The sequence below is a fragment of the Choloepus didactylus genome, chromosome 11, assembly GCF_015220235.1.
Source record: "Choloepus didactylus isolate mChoDid1 chromosome 11, mChoDid1.pri, whole genome shotgun sequence".
Lineage (NCBI taxonomy): Eukaryota > Metazoa > Chordata > Mammalia > Pilosa > Megalonychidae > Choloepus > Choloepus didactylus.
In genome coordinates this window covers 17602872-17625074 of record NC_051317.1, presented here as the reverse complement: position 1 = coordinate 17625074, position 22203 = coordinate 17602872, and the positions used below count along the sequence as shown (strand labels likewise).

At 37.0% G+C, this 22203-nt stretch overlaps 1 protein-coding gene across 2 annotated transcripts in view; it reads left to right on the top strand.

Annotated features, from left to right (window-relative positions):
* SGCD (sarcoglycan delta) overlaps positions 1 to 22203 on the top strand; it is a 1065755-nt gene that overhangs the window by 160129 nt on the left and 883423 nt on the right. The gene's annotated exons all lie outside the window — the stretch shown is intronic.

Here is a 22203-nt window from a genome sequence, read left to right as displayed (position 1 = left end):
TAAACCAATGTTTTGCTTAAAATAATTTGAAAATGAAAATTTTAGTACTGTGTTCTACAGTTCTGACCTTAGCTTCCCTGGGTTTCTCTCTGTCATCATTTTAGCTATTATAAATCAGGGTGAATTAGCCAAGGTCATGTTTTCACCAGCATTTTAATTAGCTGGCTTTGTTGATGGCTTGTTGAAATTGCTTTCATCTGGCAGGTTGACATACAGCAAATTTATAGTAAGAATAGCTACCCAGTATTCAGAGTTTTTTTGATGTTCACTTCCTTTCATAGGAAGACTATTTTTCTTAACATTTTAAAAATGTACTATACTTTTAGCTGATTAATAAACAAAAACAGCTTGCACATCAAAAGGAATTTTTATTTTTTTAGAGACCCCAGTGCTTTTTAGGATTATAACATATACTCTAAATCAAGGTTCTTCAACCTCAGCACCATTGACATTTGTAGATGGATAGGTAGTTCTTTGCTGTGAGGTACTGTCCCATGCATTGTGGGATGCTTTGCAGCATCCCTGTTCTTTGTCCACTACCTACCAATGGCACTTCCTCTCCTGGGTGTGACAATCAAAAATGTCTCCAGACACTGCCAAATGTCTTCTGAGGGACAAAGTCACAGAATGTCTTCTAGCTGGGAACCACAGCTTTAAATTATAATTCTATTCTTGTTTTGTTTTGTTTTCTTATATTATTTTGCCCTATTTATGTCACTATTTTGTGTGTTTTTATAATATAAATAATCAGGTTTCATGGAGATTTCCCCTAAGCAGTTATTCTTTCTTTTGGGTGTACAAATGAGTTTTACTCTCTACTGATAATTTGCCTTGCATCACAGCTTCCCATATATTAATTATTACAGCTGGTTTGATTACAAGTGGATTATTCTGAGTCAGTCTTTTTGGACAGGATGTTGCAACTATTAAAAACAAAACAATAAGTTCTTTCTGTAAGGGAAATTTTTTTTGTTGTTGTTTAGCACATTTAGTGATATTTGAATTGGGACCCAAAATAAAGTTCCTCTGGTGAAGATGTCCCACACTGATGTACTATGATATCCTATTATAAGCCTCATGTGTTATGTAAATTTCACAAGTTAAAATGTAGTAATAGTAAAAATTATTATAATAATGGCTGATATTCACCAAGCACAAATTGTGCCAGGCAATGCACCAAAGCTTTACTTATATTTAATCATTTAATACTTTTAAGTGCTCTGAGCTAAGTACTATTGTCATTGTTTTATACATAGACTAAAGAAGCTTGAGAAAAATTTAGGCACAGTTATTCAAAGTTGGTGTCAGGACTTGACCCAGTGGTTTCTAACTCTTTGTTCTCAACTTCTACACTATTCTGCAAGCCACTTTCTTTTTGTGTCTAGTAACCCAATCCCCTCAGGCTGCACTCTGGACCTAACTGCCAACATCTGCATTTCTGCCTGAGGGTTTTCTTTAGCTGCAGGGACTGTCTTCAAGTTCACACTCAAGGCAGGCCAGATGTTCCAGAGAATTAATGCCTATCCACGCTTCAGCAACTCTCAGCTAATGAACAATAGAGAATTATTGCCTATCCATGCTTCAGCATTTCTCAACTAATGACTGATGAGAGTTGTATAAATACTCAAACTCCCTCAAAGCTAAACTGAAATAGCCCAGAGGCCTTTCTGCACTGGATCCCGGGGTTGCTCAGTGGCAGAGCTCCTTTTGACCATGATGATAATGTATTGGCTTGATAAGATACTGTTCTAGTTTGCTAACGCTGCCGGAATGCAAAACACCAGAGATGGATTGGCTTATATAAAAGGGGGTTTATTTGGTTACACAGTTACAGTCTTAAGGCCATAAAGTGTCCAAGGTAACACATCAGCAATTGGGTACCTTCACTGGAGGATGGCCAGTGGTGTCCGGAAAACCTCTGTTAGCTGGGAGGGCATGTGGCTGGCGTCTGCTCCAAAGTTCTGGGTTCAAAATGGCTTTCTCCCAGGATGTTCCTCTCTAGGCTGCAGTTCCTCAAAAATGTCACTCTCAGTTGTTCTTGTGGCGTTTGTTCTTTCTTAGCTTCTCCGGAGCAAAAATCTGCTTTCATTGGCCATCTTTGAACTGTCTCTCATCTGCAGCTGCTCTCTCAGCTTCTGTGCGTTCTTCAGAGTGTCCCTCTTGGCTGTAGCTCCTCTTCAGAATGTCACTCTCAGCTCCACTGAGTTCCCTCTGTTTGTCAGCTCATTTATATGGCCCCAGTGATTTAATTTAGACCCACCCTGAATGGGCAGGTTAACACCTCCATGGAAACTATCCAATTAGAGTCTTCACCCACAGTTGGGTGGGGCGCATCTCCATGGAAACACTCAAAAGAATTGCAATCCAATCAACACTGATACATCTGCCCACACAAGATTGCATCAAAGATAATGGAGTTTTGGGGGACATAATACATTCAAACCAGCACAGATATCCTTTGTAATCTGTCTTCTCTTTCCTGTCTCACTCCCCTACTTCCTACCAGTGTTTCCTAAATCATTTCCCATGTAAATTACTTGGACTAGAATCTTTATCCAGGATCTGCTTGTGGGACAATCTAAACTAAACCAATTATCTTTTCAGAAATTTGCTTTGATGGAGGCATTGATATATGATTGATTGTGAACCAATACTAGGGTTATGTATATTAACCCATATATAAATATATATACATACACATACACATACACCATATCTATGTATCTATATATATATAGGGTCTTATATTAACTGATGAAAAACTTAAAAATTTTATGTTTTTATAGCGTGATAGACCAGCAGTTCAAATATTTTCAGCTAATGCATCACAATGTATTTCTTATGTTTAATATATTTCTTTGAAATTTAATCTATCAAAGTGTATAGACAAGCGTTTAACCTAAATAAAATGCCATGTAGAGATTCAGTCCCATTAATAGTCTCTCAATTTCTAGAAAGTCTTTAGTGACTGGCATTTTTATGCACTTTATTTATAAGTATTCAATCAATAGTATTTGAATAGGTTCTGTTTTTTACACTAATTCATTCAAGGACTATGCTAGGTGCTTTGGGCTCCTGACTCTTAAGAATGAGCTTAACAAGGTTATAATCAATTACGGGAGGAAAAAGTTTGAACTCTTAAAGTGATTGAAGAAAACATAAATAATAATCACTGATAATTGTTCAGAGTTTCACAGTTTGCAAAGCACTTTCACACATAGTGTTAGACTGTATGACGGAAAGACTTCTGGACAGAAAGGCAGCACACCTGGATTGTGGTTCCACATCCATAATTAACTGGCTGTGCGTTGCCTTGGGTAAATCCCTTGGCCTCTCTGGGCTTCAGTTTCCTCATCTATAAATAGAAAATATAGGATTAGAAATCCCTTCCCAGCTCTGAGATTTTCTCTTATTCTTCCTAACTACCTTGTTGTATTAATTGAAATTTATTATTATTGTCATTGCTGTCTTACAAGTTCACACCCAAGGAAGTCACGAGTTGGCTAAGGTCCCACTACTTGTTGATGGCAGATGGTGGTTTAGAACCCAAGTTTTCTTATACCTAGACTTAAACTCTTTCTATAACAAGCAACTTCTCTGCATGGAAATCTACTTCCAAGTGCTAATGAGAAATATTACTAACTCTCATTCACTGTGTACCTACTAAGATCTGGACTTAGAGATCTCAATTCTCAAGGTACGTTTGAATCACTTGGGGAGCTTTTAAAACTGCGAATGCCAGGCCCAAATGTCAGTGGTTATGCTTAAAGTGGTTTGATACAGGACTCAGGCATTAAAACATATCTTAAAAGTTTCCAGGTGATGCTAATGTGCAATAATTGTTGAAAACCACTCATCAAGGCACTGTGCTAGATATTTTACACGAATTAGCTATAATCTTCACAAAAATATTCAAATATAAGTTTAAGATGAAAAATCTCTGATATGATAAAAATCAGTTGATGAAATAAATCATCCAGCATAATATATTGATACATTAAATATTTTAATTTAAAATAAAACATAAATGTGCATACACTTACCAATATTTTCTTAGCTTTTTATTTTGAAAGAATTTCAAACTTATAAGACAGTTGGAACAATACTGCAAAACTTAAACAGGGAAATTCAACATACTCCTCAGGTAATCAGAATCACCAACTTTTAATATTTTGCCACATTTTCCATATCATTCTGTCTATTAATCCATCTATCCACCTGCTCATCCATCCATCTGTACATCTACCTATTTTCTAAACATACAATCTCTTGATGTACACAGTCTTTTGGTGTATAATCAGGCTTTTTTTTTTTTCAGGGAAAGTACATCTGCTTATGAAGGTACAATGTTTTTTTCTTGCATATATTATATCCATAATGAATCAGCTGTGATTTTCATTTTTGTTTCTTAAAGTAGAGAAAGAAATTAAGACAATTTCAAAGTAGTTCTTCTACTTTCCAAGATAGAATTACAAGTACAAGATTTATTCTCCCACTTGAATAGCTAAGAAACATGTAAAGCATATGAGACAGAGGTTTTCACAGGGGAAAATCAAACAATCAGCAGTTTCCCTGAAACAAAGATATGGATCTTGGAATTCAGTGAGGCAGATAGCTAAAATATTCAGGGTAGGGTATTAGAAGTGATCCTCACAGAGAGAGAACAACTCTAGATGTATTCAGCAGACAAATACATTAAAACAGTTATATGTTTTTTCCATTTGTTCAAGAAACAAGAGGAAAGATTGACCATGGTAAGTAGAGATGTTGAAAAACTAGATCCAAATCAAAATTTTATATGCAAATACTAGAATGTTGGGGATGAAAATATGCTCTGTGGGATTAATGACAAGCTAAACACTGCAGAAAAAATAATATTAGTGCAATAAAGCTATCCAAAATGAAATAGACAAAATAGACTATATAAAACGCACACATACACACACACACACACACACACACACACACACACACACACACACACACAGCATCAGTGAGCTGTGAGATGAATTTAAAATAGACTAATATACATGTACTTTGAGTCCTTAAAGGAAGAAGGGGACAGGAAAAATATATGAAGGAATAATAGCTCAAATATTTTGAAATTTAATGAAAACTATATACCCATATATATAAGAAGCTTAGAAAACCCCAAGAGCAATGTTCTGGTTTGCTAAAGCTGCCATTATGCAAAATGCCAGAAATAGATTGGCTTTATAAAGGGGATTTATTCAGTTAAAAATTTACAGTTCTTAGGCCATAAAAACTTCCAAACTAAGGCGTCAATAAAAGGATACTTTCGGGGAGGATCTAAGATGGTGGCATAGAGAGGAGTGGAAGCTAAGTAGTCCCCCTGGAACAACTAAAAAAACACCAGAAACAACTAGTAAATAATCTAGAATAACTGCAGGTGGACAAACGTGACCATCCACTCGTCATACACCAACCTGAATTGGGAGGAATGCCCGAGATCACAGCATAAAATCTGTAAGTAAAAACTGCGGATCCAAATTGGGAGACCCCTCCCCCACAGCCCGAGCTACAAAGCCTCGTGGTGCCAGAGAGAAGCTTTCTCCCAGCAAGCAAATATAGCTCAGCTGAGCGCCAACTGGGGTTTTAATTATTGAGTGTGAACTGCTCACTATGAGGTACGAATCCCCAACAAGTACACAGAGGCTTTGGGTGAGGACTGATCTTGGAGAGCTGGAGGGTCACCTTGGACTAGCTCTGCAGGGGACTCTCTGTTCCTTTTTCGGCTCAGTGGAGAAGGCCTCAGCCATTTTCAGTTCCCAGTTCTGTGACCCAGACCATGGTGGAGACAGCACAGGCAGAGAGAGACCATTGAAATGCTAATGACCTCCCCCTAGGGCATCTATCTTCTCTAAGAGGAAAGGGGTGGGGCCCAGCTCTACTACCTGCCTTTCATTCAGAATTTACACCAGTCAATAATTATAGACTATCAGGTACCACCTGCTGGGCAGAAAAGCACAGTGACTGGAGGCATCAGAGGGTGTACCAATTTTCTAAGACACACCCTTAGGGAAACCGGATACTGAATATTCCTTCCTTCTGGGACCTTAGCCCATTCTGGTCTGGGGAGGCCTGATTGGGGTAACCAAGGAAACCATGCCTAGACAACAGAAAACTACAATCTGTACACCAAGAAAAATGAGGTTATGGCCCAGTCAGGGGAACAAACTTGCACTTCAGCTGTGATGCAGGAATTGAAACAACTAATACTAAGTCAATTAAAAAAGTTTAGGGAAGATTTGGCAAAAGAGATCAACCGTATAATGAAAACACAGGACGTACATAAGGTAGAAGTTGAAAGTTCAAAAAACCAACCGGTGGAATCTATGGAAATGAAAGGCACAACACAAGAGATGAAAGACACAATGGAAACATACAACAGCAGATCTCAAGAGGCAGAAGAAAACACTCAGGAACTGGAGAACAAGGCAACTGAAAGCCTACACACAAAAGAACAGATAGAGAAAAGAATGGAAAAATATGAGCAATGTGTCTGGGAACTTAAAATGAAAAACAAGAATTTACGTGTCATTGGTGTCCCAGAAGAAGAGAAGGGAAAAGGGGCAGAAGCAACAATGGAGGAAATAATCAATGAAAATTTTCCATCTCTTGTGAAAGACATAAAGTTACGGATCCAAGAAGCGCAGCGTACTCCAAATAGAATAGATCTGAATAGGCCTACGCCAAGACACTTAATAATCAGATTATCAGACATCAAAGATAAAGAGAGAATCCTGAAAGCAGCAAGAGAGAAACGATCTATCACATACAAAGGAAGCCTGATAAGACTATGTGAGGATTTCTCAATAGAAACCATGGAGGCAAGAAGGAAGTGGGGTGATATATTTAAGATACTGAAAGAGAAAAACCACCAACCAAGAATCCTATATCCGGCAAAACTATCCTTCAGATATGAGGGAGAGCTTAAAATATTCTCTGACAAACAGACAATGACAGAGTTTATGAACAAGAAACCTGCTCTACAGGAAACACTAAAGGAAGCGCTGCAGACAGAAAGGAAAAGACAGGAGTGAGAGGTTTGGAAAACGATTTTGGGAGATAGTAGCACAGTAATGTAAGTACACTGAACAGAGATGACTGAGTTTGGTTGAAAGAGGAAGGTTAGGAGCATGTGGGACACCAGCAGGAAAGAGGAAAGATAAAGACTGGGATTATATAAGTCAGTGAAACCTAGAGTGCTCAACAATTGTGATAAAATGTACAAATATATTTTTACATGAGATAGACCAAATGAATGTTAACATTGCAAGGTGTTAAAAATAGGGTGGGATTGGGGGGAAAATACAATCAATGCAAACTAGAGGCTGGAAGTAACAGAAACATTGTATTATGCTTCCTTTAATGTAACAAACAATATACCAAAGCAAAATGCATATAGGTGGGTGAGGAATAGGGGAAGGGTATGGGATTCCAGGCATTGGTGATGTTGTCTGACTCTTTATTCTACTTTAGGTTAATGCTATCTTTCCTTTTGTCACCTTCTGGCTATCAAGTTTTTTTGTTTGTTTGTTTGTTTGTTTTTCTCTCTTTCTCTTGCCTTTTTGTTTTGCCTCTCTGCCTTCTTTGACTCTTCCTCCATCTTTGTGGAAGAAATGTCCTTATATAGAGAGTGGCAATGGTGCTCAATACATAAATACATAACTATACGGGGAATCAACAATTGTTCACTTAGGACGGAATGTATAGTGTTTGAAGAAAACCATCTTAAAAGAAATGGGTTGATGAAGAAACCTTGAGGGCATTATATTGAGTGAAAAAAGACAGACACATAGAGGCAAATATTGCAGGGTCTCACTGATATCAACTAATTATAATATGTAAACTCATAGACATGAAATATAAGTTACCAGGATATAGAATAAGGCTAAAGAATGGGCAGCAGTTGCTTATTATGAGCAGAATGTTCAACTAGGGTGAACTTAAATATTTGGAAATGGACAGGGGTGATGGTAGCATGTAATGAGAGTAACTAACAGTGCTAAAAGGTGTGTGAAGGTGGTGGGAAGGGTAAGCTCAGAGTCATGCATGTCACCAGAAGGAAAGTTGGAGGTTAAAAGATGGGAGTGTATAAAAGAGTGAATCTTGTGGTGGACAATGTCTGTGATTAACTATACAAATATTAGAAATCCCTCTCATGAACTAGAACAAATGTATGTCACTATAACTAGAGGTTAATAATAGAGAGGCATATAGGGAAAAAAATATACCTATTGCAAACTATGTACTACAGTTAGTAGTATTTTAACATTCGTTCATCAACAGTAACAAATGTACTATACCAAAACTATGAATCAATAATGGAGGGGGGGGCATGGTTAGGGGTATGGGAGGATGTGAGTTTCCTTTTTTTTGTCTTTGTTTCTTTTCTGGAGTAGTGAAAATGTTCTAAAAATTGAAAAAAACAATAATTGTGTTGATGAATGCACAGCTGTATGGTGGTGCCATGGGCAATTGATTGTACACTTCGAATCTTTGGATAGTTGTATGGTATCTGAACAATCTCAATAAAAATAAATGAATTAAAAAAAAAAAGATACTTTCACTGAAGAAAGGCTTATGGCATCTGCAACACCTGTCAGCTGGGGAGACATGTGGCTGGCATCTGCTGCTTCTTTGCTCCTGGGTTCTGATTTCAAATTGGCTCTCTCCTAAATGTTTCCATGCTTCTGTCTTTCTTAGCTTCTGTCTCTCAGCTCCTGTGCATCCTTGTTTGTTCTCCCAAGGCGTTTCTCTCTAAGCATTTGAAGGTCCTCTCTTAACTTCTCTGGGGCAAACTCTGGGCCTAATCTCTTAGCTTAGCATCTCCAAACATTTTTTTTCTGCATCTCCAAGCATTTGGGACTGTGTCTGCCCCTGAGCTGTCTTAAGGACTCCTGTAAACTAATCAAGACCCACCTTGAATGGGCCGGGTCACACCTCCATGGAAATAATCTAATCAGTAGGTCTCACCTACAGTTGGGTGGGTCACATCTCTACTGAAACAACCTAATCAAAAGATCCCACCCATAGTAAGTCTGCGCTCATAAGACTGGATCAAAGAACACAGTCTTTCTTGGGGTACATAACCGTTTCAAACTGGCACAACCAAGAAGCATCAAAAAAGTACACCAAGGTGTACCATAATCAAGTTGCTTAATGCCAGTAATAAAGAAAAAATAATAAAATTAGCTACAGAAAAAAGACACATTATATACAGAAAAACAAAATAAGGATGATTGTAGATTTCTTGTGAGAAACAATGCAAGCCAGAAGACAGTGGAGTAGCATCTTTAAAGTACTGACAGAGAAACAAGTCAACCTACTGTTTATACCCAGTGAAAATATCTTTAAACTGTGAGGACAAAATAAATATTTTGTTTTCAGAAACACAAAATCTAAAGGAATTCCTCAACAGCAGACCTGCACTACAAGAAATTTTAAAGGGAGTCCTTCAATTAGAGGAAAAATCACACTGGATTTTCCTATTATTTAAATCTCATTTTAAAATGTTTAAAAAGTAGTGTATTGTTTAAAGCAAAATAGTACCAATGTGATATATATATATATATATATATATATATATATATATATATATATATATATATATATAAACAATAGCACAAGGCTGGAAGGAGAGATGAATTATAAGAACTTTACTGTGGTAAAGTTCTTATAATTCAATTGAAGTGGTATAATATCACCTGAACATAGACTGTGATAAGTTAAAGAGATAGACTATCAACTTTAAATCAACCACTAAAATAACACAACAGATTATATTTAATATGCCAACAAAGGAGATTAAAAAAATCATTAAAAAAACTCAATCCACAAAAAAAGGCAGGAAAACAGGAAAAGAATAACAAAAGAACAGGTAGTACAAATAGCAAACAAATTGTAAGATGGTAGATTGAAGCAAATAGCAAACAAATTGTAAGATGGTAGATTTAAACTCAATCATATTAATAATCACATTCAATGTAAATTATCTAAAAGCATCAATTCAAAGACACTGCTGGTTTGAATAAAAAAAGGAAGACCCAACCACATGCTGCCTTCAAGAAAACCACTTTAAATATAAAAACAGGAAAAAGATTTTCCAAAAGAGAAAGAAAATGATAAAGCAGACTTTATTGAAATTAAGAATAGTCTTTAAAAGATACAGGTGAAAAAAATGAAAAAAAGTGGGAAAAAAACATTTGAAAGTCACACATCTGTTTAAGGACTTATATTCAGAACATATAAAAATCTTTCAAATATTAATAATAATAAAAATACTGAATTTTAAAAAATGGGCCTAAGATTTTTAACAGACACATCAGCCCAAACATTATCTGAACATCAAATAAGAACATGAAAAGATGATTAAGTTAATTAGTCATTATAGAAATGCAAATTAAATCCACAATTAGTTACTGCTACACACTTATTACAATGGCTAAAGTTAGAAAGAATGACCATATTGAGTTTGGCAAGGATGTGGAGCGGCATAACTTTCACTGTTGGTGAGAATGAAAAATAGTGTAACTACTTGATAAAAGTTTGGCAGGCAAAAAAAAAGAAGTTAAACATATGTCTATTATAGGACTCAGTCATTCAATTCCTAAATGTTTACCTGAAGAAACCAAAGTGTATGTCAGTAGAAAGACTTGTATGTGTGTGCTTTTAGCAGCTCTGTTTGCTATAGACAAAAATTGGAAACAAATTCAAAAGTTTGTTAGCGGGTGAATGGATAAACAAACTATGTTATATCCCTGCAGTGGAATACTAATTAACAAAAAAGAAAGGAATGAACTAGTTTGATACCCAGAAAAACATGGATGAAACTCAAAAATAATTAAGTTGAATGAAAAAAAGTCAAACAAAAAAAGACTACGCATTTTATTATAACATTTATATAAAATTCTGTGTAACTGCAACCAGATCAGTAGTTGCCGGGAGATGGAGGAGGTGGGGAGGATAGGGAGCGGGGCAAGGCTGGAGGGAGAGATTACAGAAGGACACAGGAAACTTTGGGGTATGATGAATAGGCTCATTATGTTGATTGTGATGAGGGTTTCATGTGTATGTACATAAAACATATAAAATTGTATGATTTAAATATCTGCAGTTTATTTTATGTCAGTTATAACTCAGTAAACCTGTTTTAAAAAACACAGTTATAAAGCAATCTGTGTGCAGAACCCTTCTATTTTTTTTTTACAACCTTTTATAGTCTTCTTGCCCATCCCTAATTCAAGAGCATTTGTTTTATAAACTCAGCCTTGATTGAGTCTTTACAAAATGCTCAACTTAGTTTTCAGCAAACCAAATCTTTTTATACTCACAATTCAGTGTTTAATGTAATATTTAATTATATTATCTAATTAAAATAGCAAGTAAAACTGGCATAAACTGTTTTGGTGCATGGGAAGTAATCAAAGTTTCTGAAAGGAGAGGGTTGGAGTCTATTAGTGCCTTGATGCTCAAAAGTGTTATCTGTGGATCAGAAGCATCAGCATAAGCTGGGGTCTTTTAAGAAATGGAGAATCTCAGACCCCACCTCAAACCTGCTGAATTGGATTCCCTAGATGGTTCCAATGCACATTAAAATTTGAGAAATGTTGTACTTGAGACTAACCTACCAGCTTTGAGCATTCAACTTATTATGTCCGTTAGGAAATACTTTTTTTTTCCCTCATGGAAATGGAGGGCTTTATTCTAAGCATAAGTTAAAAAGGGTGTGCTTTACATATTTTCTATTGTTATAATTCTCATTTTTTCATACAGGTTTTATTGAGGTATTCACATGCATTAAAATTCACCACTTTTATGTGTACAAGACAATGAATTTTGTCAAATATATATAGTCATGTAACTACCGTTTCCACAGCAGGATATAGAACATTTCCATCTCCCTAAAATATTTCAACTAGTGCCCCTTGCAGTCAATTCCCTCACATTAATCCTAGGCCCCTGTGATCACTGATCTGCTTTTGGACACTGTAGTTTTACCATTCTAGAATTTCATATAAATGTATTACCTAGTATTTAGTCTATTATGTTTCTTTAACTTAGCATGTGCTTTTGAGATCCATTCCTACTGCTGTTAACAGTAGCTTGTTCCTTTTTACTGCTGAGTAGTATTCTACTGTATGACTCTACCTTTGAGTTAGTGGTGGGAGGTCTGGCTAAACACAGTGTTCAGGGAACCCAGAGATAGCCATGCAACCCTATGTGGCTGCAAGAGGCTGCTATGTTATGACCTTAAAAATGGGGCAAGAACTTGAAGGGTGAAATCACTGCCCTCCCCCCTACATGGGATCAGACACCCAGGGTAGTGAATCTCCCTGGCAACGTGCAATATGACTCCCGGGGAGGAATGTAGACCCGGCATCATGGGATGGAGAACATTTTCTTGACCAAAAGGGGTATGTGAAAGGAAATGAAATAAGCTTCAGTGGCAGAGAGATTCCAAAAGGAGCCTAGAGGTCACTCTGGTGGGCATTCTTATGCACAATATAGACAACCCATTTTAGGTTCTAATGAATTGGGGTAGCTGGTGGTAGATACCTGAAACTATCAAACTACAACCCAGAACCCATGAATCTTGAAGACAATTGTATAAAAATGTGGCTTATGAGGGGGGACAGTGGAATTGGGGGGGAGGGCATAGGGATCACACTCCTGTTTGTCTAGTTTGTGGATGGATGAGTGGAAAGGTGGGGGAAGGAAACAAACAAACAGACAAGGGTGCCCAGTGTTCTTTTTTACTTTAGTTGCTCCTTTTCACTTTAATTATTGTACTGTGAACAATCAAATGTTCGATTTGTTTTGTATGACTGCGTGGTATGTGAATATATCTCAATAAAATGAATAAAAAAAAATGGGGCAAGACTCCCCCCTACGTGGGACCTGACTCCCAGGGTTGTAAATCTCCCTGGCAATGAAGAATATGACTCCTGGGGATGAATCTGGACCTGGCATCGTAGGACTGAGAGTATCTTCTTGACCAAAAGGGGGATGCAAGATGAGACGAAATAGTTTCAGTGGCTGAGAGATTTCAAATGGAGTCGAGAGGTCACTCTGGTGGACATTCTTATGCACTATATAGATAACACGTCTTAGGTTTTAATGTATTGGAATAGCTGGAAGTAAATACCTGAAACTACCAAACTCCAACCCAGCAGTCTGGACTCCTGAAGACAATTATATAATAATGTAGATTACAAGGAGTGACAGTGTGATTGTGAAGACCTTATGGATCACACCCCCTTTATCTAGTGTATGGATGAGTAGAAAAATGGGATAAAAACTAAAGGACAAATGGGGTGGGATGGGGGGATGATTTGGGTGTTCTTTTTTCACTTTTATTTTTTATTCTTGTTCTGATTCTTTCTGATGTAAGGAAAATGTTCAGAGATAGATTGTGGTGATGAACGCATAACTATGTTATCATACTGTGGACAGTTGATTGTATACCATGGATGATTGTACGGTGTGTGAATGTATCTCAATAAAACTGAATTTAATAAAAAAAAATGGGGCAAGAAGTTGGAATCATGGATTCCAGTGGTGGATGTAAACATTTGCCCCTCCCTCCCAAATCCAGGTGATAGTCACACGCCACTGGTGGTCAGAACAGGTGCTGGTCTGGCTATTGCCCAGTCACAGGGCCCTGGAAGACCCAGAGAATTTTCCCAAAGTTTGAAAACCCCTTGTCCCTCGCCATCATGAGGTCACTAGAGGTACAGCCCCTCCGCAACAGACATACAAATGACATTTATAGAGGAACATGAGGAGGGAGAAACAACGATTTACCTGAAATGCTGAGCATTTACCTGAAGATTTTTAACATTACTGCCTGGAGCAAAATCAGTTGTTTTCTCTCTCTCCTCAATACCCAGTGTGTAGAGTTGTGTGAAGAAGACCAGGGCAATCAGTAGGAAAACAAAGATGTGACATTTTCTTAGGAACTCTGTCACATAGTGTGAATTTTGGACCAATTTACTTCTTAAAGAATTTATTTTAGAAGGTTACCTGAAAATTCCAAATGGTTATTTTCTGCTTTTAAACCAACAATCCTGACATTTAAAGTTTCTTAACCTATTGGTATATTTCATCAGTTTGGAAAGGTTGCATCTTGGTTTTCATCATGATTTTTAGCTGAGAAACCTGAGTTTCTCAAGTCAGGTTTGATTAAAGGCTTATTTAAAGTTACCTTCCCTAAACCCTCTCTTATATAAGGGATAATAATTAGCTTCTGGAGAACCATATCAGCTAGGAGTTGGGTGTTGAAACAAGAAAGATGGCAGTTATCAAAGAGGGTTTGCAAATGATTAAGATACTGAAGTTTAACTGTCTTTGAGTCATTCCTTTTGGCAAACTGTTGAAATAGCATTTCACTAGACACCTTGCAAAGTATTCTTGATGAAATGCTTGCTTCATGGGAATCATTCTTTCCCTTGAATTTGGGTACGACTACTTGGAGCCTGTCAAGAGATTCACTTAAGATTTTTCAAGACTTCTGCATTATATTTTTTTTAGAGTAAAATAAAACCCAGGGAATATAGCTTTTGAAGTGGAAAGTCTGAAACAAAAACAATTTGGTGACTGTCACAGAAAAACAGCTAGAGCTCTAAAGTGTAATTCAAGGATTTTATAAACTCCAAGTTACAGGTTACTCTATGGCAAATAAAAGATGAGTTTGAATACAGAAGTGCCAGAAGTGCTTTAATCTGAAAACTTTTGAGTTGAATTCAAGAGCAGAAAATCTGAAGGTGTAAAACAGCTAATGCATATATTACACACACACACACACACACACACACACACACACAGCTCATTTACTCAACCGCTACTTATCAAGTGCCTATAATGTGCCAAACATAGTCCTTGCTATTATGGGACTTAAAGCGTATCAGGGAAGACATGATAATTAAGTAACTAAAACAAGTATGGTAAATGTTGGTACTGACATGTGTTAGGGGGAAATAGTTTAGCTTAGGGGTCAAAGAAGACCTCTATGAAGAAGTTATGTTTAAGGATATTACTCCTGCAGAATGTCTTCCCATTATTAACTTCCAGCCCCATGGGGGGATGAGGAGGAGATTTCAGGGCTGTCTTCCTCATGCTTGTGGGATTCATAGGCCATGTGGAAGTTGCCAGCCCTCTCACTCTGTGTTCTGACCTTTCTGGCTTACTTTGAATCCCATGGAGAAAAGAACTGAAAACCATAAGACTTTACCAGGGGGTACGGAGATCTTGTTTAAGTTCACTCAGTGAAACCATAGCTTCCCCCTCTCTCCTGAATGCCTCTTGGTCATTATTTTGCCACTAGCAAGTGAGTCACATCCAGGCTTTCCACAAGTCCTTCTTTGGCACCCCCTATAGCCTTACATGATGTGGTTAAATAAACAGAAGCAATAATTAATAGCAATGGCTAACATTCATTAAGTTTTTGCTTTATATCCACTACTGTGGTATGTGCTTTATGGAAGAACCCCTCTGTATATATATTTAACTGTATGTACTTTCTCTCTCCTCTATTTCACTCCCTCTATCACCACTCCCCATCCCCTGCCCCCCCCAAAAAAAAAACATACAGAGAAATAAAACTCTTAGCATCCTAGATGTGCTGCTTGCTATTCCTCTCAGTGAGTATTGATCCCTGAAAGATATACCTTAGTAGACTTGACACATTCCCTATGGCACTTCCATAGTTTGTGCATCTTCTTGAGAAGAGCTGTGTTTGATGCTAGGGTGCAAATGGTATTTTGACTCTATGCTAGTTTTTCACTTTATGAACTAACCTTAGAATGCAGCCCTGCATGTTCATGCCCCTCATGTTTACCTTATCTCAGTTAATTCTTCCAGCATTTCTATAAGTTAGAGTTACATCTGATCTTTACTTTAAGGGGAAATGAACATGAGGCCAAGAGGTAAATATCTTGTCCATGTCCTAGAAGTGGCAGAGTGAAGATTTCAACCTCAGGACTCCCCAGTCTGTGCTCCATGTGATTCTACCTACTTATTATTGGCAATTTGTTAAGGAGCCCCAAGATTTTGGTTGGAACCCTGACTAAAACTGCTTTTAACACTTTTAAAATACAGAGAAAATATAGGAGGGAGGTACCCCTTCATACTGTCTTAGAAGTGTTATCAGGGAAGCAAAGAGCTCAATTTCTGTTGAGAGAAGTTTCGAAAGAAACTTGGAGAGCCTTGAATGTGTCTTAGAGTGGATGTTTGGGATGCTGTGGCTTGACTGAAGGGGATGAATGCCAGCTAAATCCAGAAGGCAGATAAATTATAAAATCACTGAGCCTGAGTCATTCCTCAAGGTCACGGTGGCAACATTAGATGCAGAGTTGTTGAGCAGTGGCCACCCCTGCCCACCTGGCCACAGTTTAAGGAAGCAAGTGCTCATTCATTATGCTTTGTTCTTTCTGTTGTGTGTGTTCTTGAAATTGAATTAAATTTGCTTCCTCCACAGTTTGTGTTGATTTTTAAATGACTTCCTGGTGGGTTTTCTTCAAGATTCTCTCCCTGTTTTCTTTAGCCATAACACAAATGTTCTCAGGGTACAAGTGAGGGATTCAATCTGAGGAGAAAACAATGGATGATATTCTTTCCTTAAAGTTTCACCGAAGATGCTGCATTTTGACCAATCATGGTCTTTATTTCCCTGAGTGATATTGCTTTCCTTGCTGGGATGACCTAACTCAATTACCACCCTTTCCCTGAGATGTTGTTAGTCTTCATTCGCAGAACAAAAAAATCATACTTTTCTCCAGAAAAAGTGCCAATCTCTTCAAACTATTGCGTTTTCCATAGATACTGAAATGCACTCTCCACGGGAGGTTTGGAGAAGAGGGTCAAGATCTCTTGTAAATGTATCCCAGGGATTATGCTTGGTAAAAACCTCTTTCACTTAAGTCTTTGAGAAGGGATCTGAATTGGTAATGTCTTGATAGTTGTTCATTTGCTTATTCATTCATTCATCCACTCGATGAGCATCTACTATGGGCCAGGCATATAATAGAATGAAGAGACAAAAATTCTACCCTCATGGAAATTTCATTTCATTAGGGGAGACAGACAACAAACAAATAATAAGATAAGTGTTTAATAGTGTAGTTGCTAAAGGGAAAATAAAACCCAGAAGGGGATGGGGAGTGTAGGGCTAGCAGGGTGTGTGTGTGGTGGGGGGTGGTGGGGGAGGGGGCTGGCCAAGGGCTAATGGAAATTTAGATACATCTCCAGGGAAAGTCTCCCATCTAACAGCTGAAAGAAGTGAGGGTTCTTGGGGGAAAGTTTTCTAGAGGTGAGAATAGTGCAGATGGTCTGGAGTGTTAGGAAAGTAGCATGGAGAGTAGGATGGCCAAAGCAGAGAGACCTCAACCAGAAGGAGAGCAGTAGAAGATGAGTTCAGAGAGGTGATGGAGCCAGTTCATAGGGGCCATGGTGGTCATGGTAAGGACATTGGCTCTGCTCTGAGCTATGTGCAAAGCCATAAGAAAATTTCAAGAGGAGGAGAGACAGGATCTCAGTTATATTTTAACAGGATGACTCTGGCTGTTGTGTTGAGAATAGGCTGAAGGGTGGCAACAGTGGAGGCAGGGACGCTGCTTAGAAGTGGGTTGAAATAATACATGTAAAAGATGGTATTGGCTTGGATTGATACAATGAAAAAGTAGTTTCCAGGATTCAGTGACTGCAGTGATTTAAAGTATTATCTTTAATGTTGAATGAAAATGTCTCTGTTGTTGAAATTTACTGTTGCAATCTTAATGACTCAGGTTTTTAAAATGCAATTTGTATACCGATTTAACTGCATGAAGCATTTTTTAAGCACCTACTATATACTCAGCTGAATCATGGGACTCTATTAACTCTTTTCCTGAACAAGCTATAGTACTCTCACTGAATAAACTACAAAACAATACATACACACACACACACACACACACACACACACACACACACACACACACACACAGACACACAATAATTTAGAAAATACATGATCATATATTCTAGTACATATTATGCTTCAATGCTTGTAAGAAACCTAGTATTTACTGAGAATCTAATAACTACCAGAGTCTGTGCTGGGCATTTTGCATTAGGAAGCACATTAACCCTCAAAGCAACAGTATAACAACACTTCTCAAAAGTTTTGGTTTCAGGACCCCTTTAACCTTTTAGAAATCATTGAGGGCCCCAAAGACTCTGTTTATGTGGGTTATATCTACTGATATTTACCTATTAATAATTAAAACTAAAGCATTTTAAATTTATTTATTAAGTAAAATAATAAACTCATTACATTTTAACATAAACAACATATTTTTATTAAAATAACTATAACTTGCAAAATAAACAATGTAATAAGAATGGTATTGTTTTACATTTTTGCAAATCTTTAATGTCTGACTACTTGGCAGACATTAGATTCTCATATCTGCTTCTGCATTCAATCTGTTGTGGTATATTGATTTGGTTGAAGTTGAGTTTTGAGGAAAATCTGCCCTTGTACAGTCTATAGCAGAAGAGGAAGGAGTGTTTTAATATCTTTTTCAGATAACTGTGGATATTGTTCTTTGATAATAAACTGAACTCAACAGGTGGTAGTTTCTAAAAAGCTAGTTGTAATGTGGAACCCAAAATATATTAATAAACTTTTCTTACTCAATTACCTTAAAATCCATTGGCAACTTCCAGTTTACCTATGCATGATGTTGTGACATCATACACTGGTTCACTGACTTAACACAGATTTTCCAAATGCCGGCACATATCATTATATGTGTCACGTATGTTATTTTCTCCGACAGTCACTTTTAAGAAAAGCCCTTAAGTCTTGAGAAGTCATGAAGCTCACAGTAACAGATGCAAGTTTTGCAAAATTCAAATTTTCTCATTGGCAACAAATGTTGTCGCTTGTTGTCCTTGAAGAGTCAGGCTTGCTTCTTTCACTTTCAAGAACATTTCTACCAAATATCCAGTTTGTCTCAGTCATTCTTTCAAGGAAAAATAGTGTTCCATGAGAAAGACCACTAATTCACCTTACGATACAAACAATTGAACAAAGGCTTCCTCAAGACAGCCATCATCCTTCAGTGAGCAGCAGACATGCTTTATGCCTGTTACCCATTTTGTTACAGAAAATATTAAACAGAAAATCACTCATGGGTAGGGATTTAATATTATGGATCACTCTCCCTGCTTCATTCAGGACTTTCTTATGTGAAACTAAACTTTCTCCCCCTCCCCCCCAACTCTTTCTCTCTCTTACTACAAGTACTTCGTGGTGAATACAATGATTAGTATTATAGTTTGGTGCTCCTATCTTGATTCATGCAAAGGCGCCATCAGTTTTATTCACCATTTCTTCTGCACCATTGATGCAAGTATCAACACAGTGAAAAAGGTAAATAACATCTTAGTGTTATTATAGAAACATTTCTGATCTTGCAGACCCCTGATAGGATCTGGTAGCTCTCCCCCTTCCATCCCCGTGTGTTTGTAGACAGCACTTTGAGAACTGTTGCTTGATGAAATCCATGTTTTGCAAATGAAGAAACTGAGTCTTAGAGAGTCTAGGCTACTTGTCTAAGGTCATGTGGCTTGTCAGAGACAGAGGAGATTCTGGAGCCAGAAGCCTGGGTTGGAACCCTATCTCTTGCCTTTGCTGCCGTGTGAAACTGGGCAAGTTTCCTAACTTTCTGTGTCTCAAGCATCGTCTGTAAAATGTGGATAATGGTAGCACCCAACTGACAGGGTATTGTGAAGATCAAATGAGATAATCTTTGTAAAATGCAAAGAACAGTGCCGGATACTTCAAAGTGCTATTTGAGCTAATAAATAACATATATTATAATTATTAAGGTTACAGAATCAGTAAAATGTTTGAGTTTTTACTTAAACATCATTGACAGATCATAATTACCCAAATCTTATTTATATCATTTATTTTTGCTTCATCCCTCACTTTTAAAGGACCTGCAAAAATGGACTTTTATGTTCATTTCTTTCTTGTCTTATCTTTGCTTGCCAGAAGGAGCTGCAAAAAGACTAGTGATAAGCAGAAAAAGAGAAAAAGCAAAGTTTTTAATATTCTGATGATTTTATTGTCTGCCCTATCCGTGTGAAGGATACCTTTAAAAAGGGTATTGCTTCTTAATAGTGCTTCTTTAGATTCCACTTCTTTCTGCTCTACAATTCCTACTACTAAGAAACCCACCATGCAGGGATCCTCCTCCCATTTCGAAATCAAAAATTGGTTTCAGAGTAGACATATGGACGTTATCTGTTGAAATGCTCTCTACACAATGCCTTTTGGCAGATGGCCCTTGTTTGAGATCTGCTAGTTCGACTCAGAGGTTGCTGCACTCAATTATTATTTTAGGTTATCATTATCAATGGAATGAAGAGTCCATTTTCACAATTGTAGCTTTCAAACTAAATTACTTGAGATGAAAATCTTTGTAGGGTCAGAAAGTAGATAAATATTCTGAGCAGGCGAAAATGTGGGGTTGGTGAGTATAACACAATGAAGATCTATCGTTGTTTGTAACTTTGCTGTGGAGGGAACTGGAAGGAAGGGTCTGGAGCCAGGGAAAGGAAGAAGCACAGGCATTTGTGGTGAATCCAACTATATGGTATGAGGGGCTGTTTGAGCTAATCAGGGTGGAACGCACTCCACTAAGCTCTTGATAGTTGGGACCGTAGTTTATGGAATTATAAAAAAATTTTTCTCGTTTTTAAATTTTTTATTTAAAATTTAATTATTTATTAAATTTTTTATTTAAAATTTCCCATTTTAACATGTATTTATTAATTTATTAAGAACTTATAGGTTTACAGAAAGATCATACAGAAAATATAGAGTTCCCATACACCCTCCATCATGCACACAGTTTTCCCTATTACTCACACTTCCTATTAGTATGGTACCTTTATTACAAATGATGAGACAATAGTATTATAATTATACTATTAACTATAGCCTATAGTTTATATAAGGGTCCATGTTTGTGGTGTACAGTCCTATGGTTTTTAAAAATTTTTTTTATTCTAGTAACGTACAACCTAAAACCAATTTAAGTGTAAAATTCAGTGATATTAATTACATTCACAGTGTTATGCTACCATCACCACCATCCATTATCAACACTATTTCATCACCCCAAACAGAATCTTTGTACCAATTAAGCAGTAGCTCCTCATTCCCTCCATTTCAGCTCCCAGTAACCTCCAATAAATTTTCTGTCTCTGAAGATTTGCTATTCCTAGACATTTCATATAGGTGACACCACATACAATATTTGTCCTAATGTGTCTTGCTTATTTCCTTGAGCATATTTTTTTTAAGGTTATTCCATGTTGTAGCAAGTCTCAGAACTTCATTATTTCTTTTGGACAAATAATATTCCATTGTGCAAATGTACTACATTTTCTTTATTCATTTGTGGATGGACACTTAGATTGTTTCCATCTTTTGGCTATAATGCTGCTGTAAATGTTTGAGAGCAATTATTTGTTTCAGAACTCATTTTCCCTTTCCATGTATATATGCATAGAAGTGGAATTGTTAGATCATATGGTAATTCTGTATTTAACTTTTTGAGGAACCAACATATTGATTGCTTTCCACAGTGCTGAATATTTTACATTCCCACCAACAAAGCACTAAATTTCCAATATCTATGCATACTCTCTAATGCTTATTTTCTTTTTTGATTTGCATTTCTCTAATGACTAATGATGTTGGGCATCTTTTCATATGATTACAAGCCCTTTATATATCTTCTTTGAAAAAAAATTTCTATTCAGTGTCCTTTGCCCATTTCAAAACTGGTCTGGTTGTCTTTTTGATGTTGTGTTCTGAAATTTCTTTTTTCTATTCTAGACATTAAGCCCTTATCCAGTTTATGGTTTATAGTTATTTGATTTCACTCTGTAGGTTGTCTGTTCACTTTCTAGATAATGACCTTTGATGTACAAAAGTTTTTAATTTTGATGAAGTTGAATTATCTATTGCTTCTTTTTCTTTTGTTGATCATGATTTTACTGTCGTATCTAAGAATCCATTCCTGAATTCTAGGTCATTAATATTTGCCCCTATGTTATTGTCTAAGAGTTTTGTATTTAGGCCCTTGGTCCAAATTTGTGTGTGTGTGTGTGTGTGTG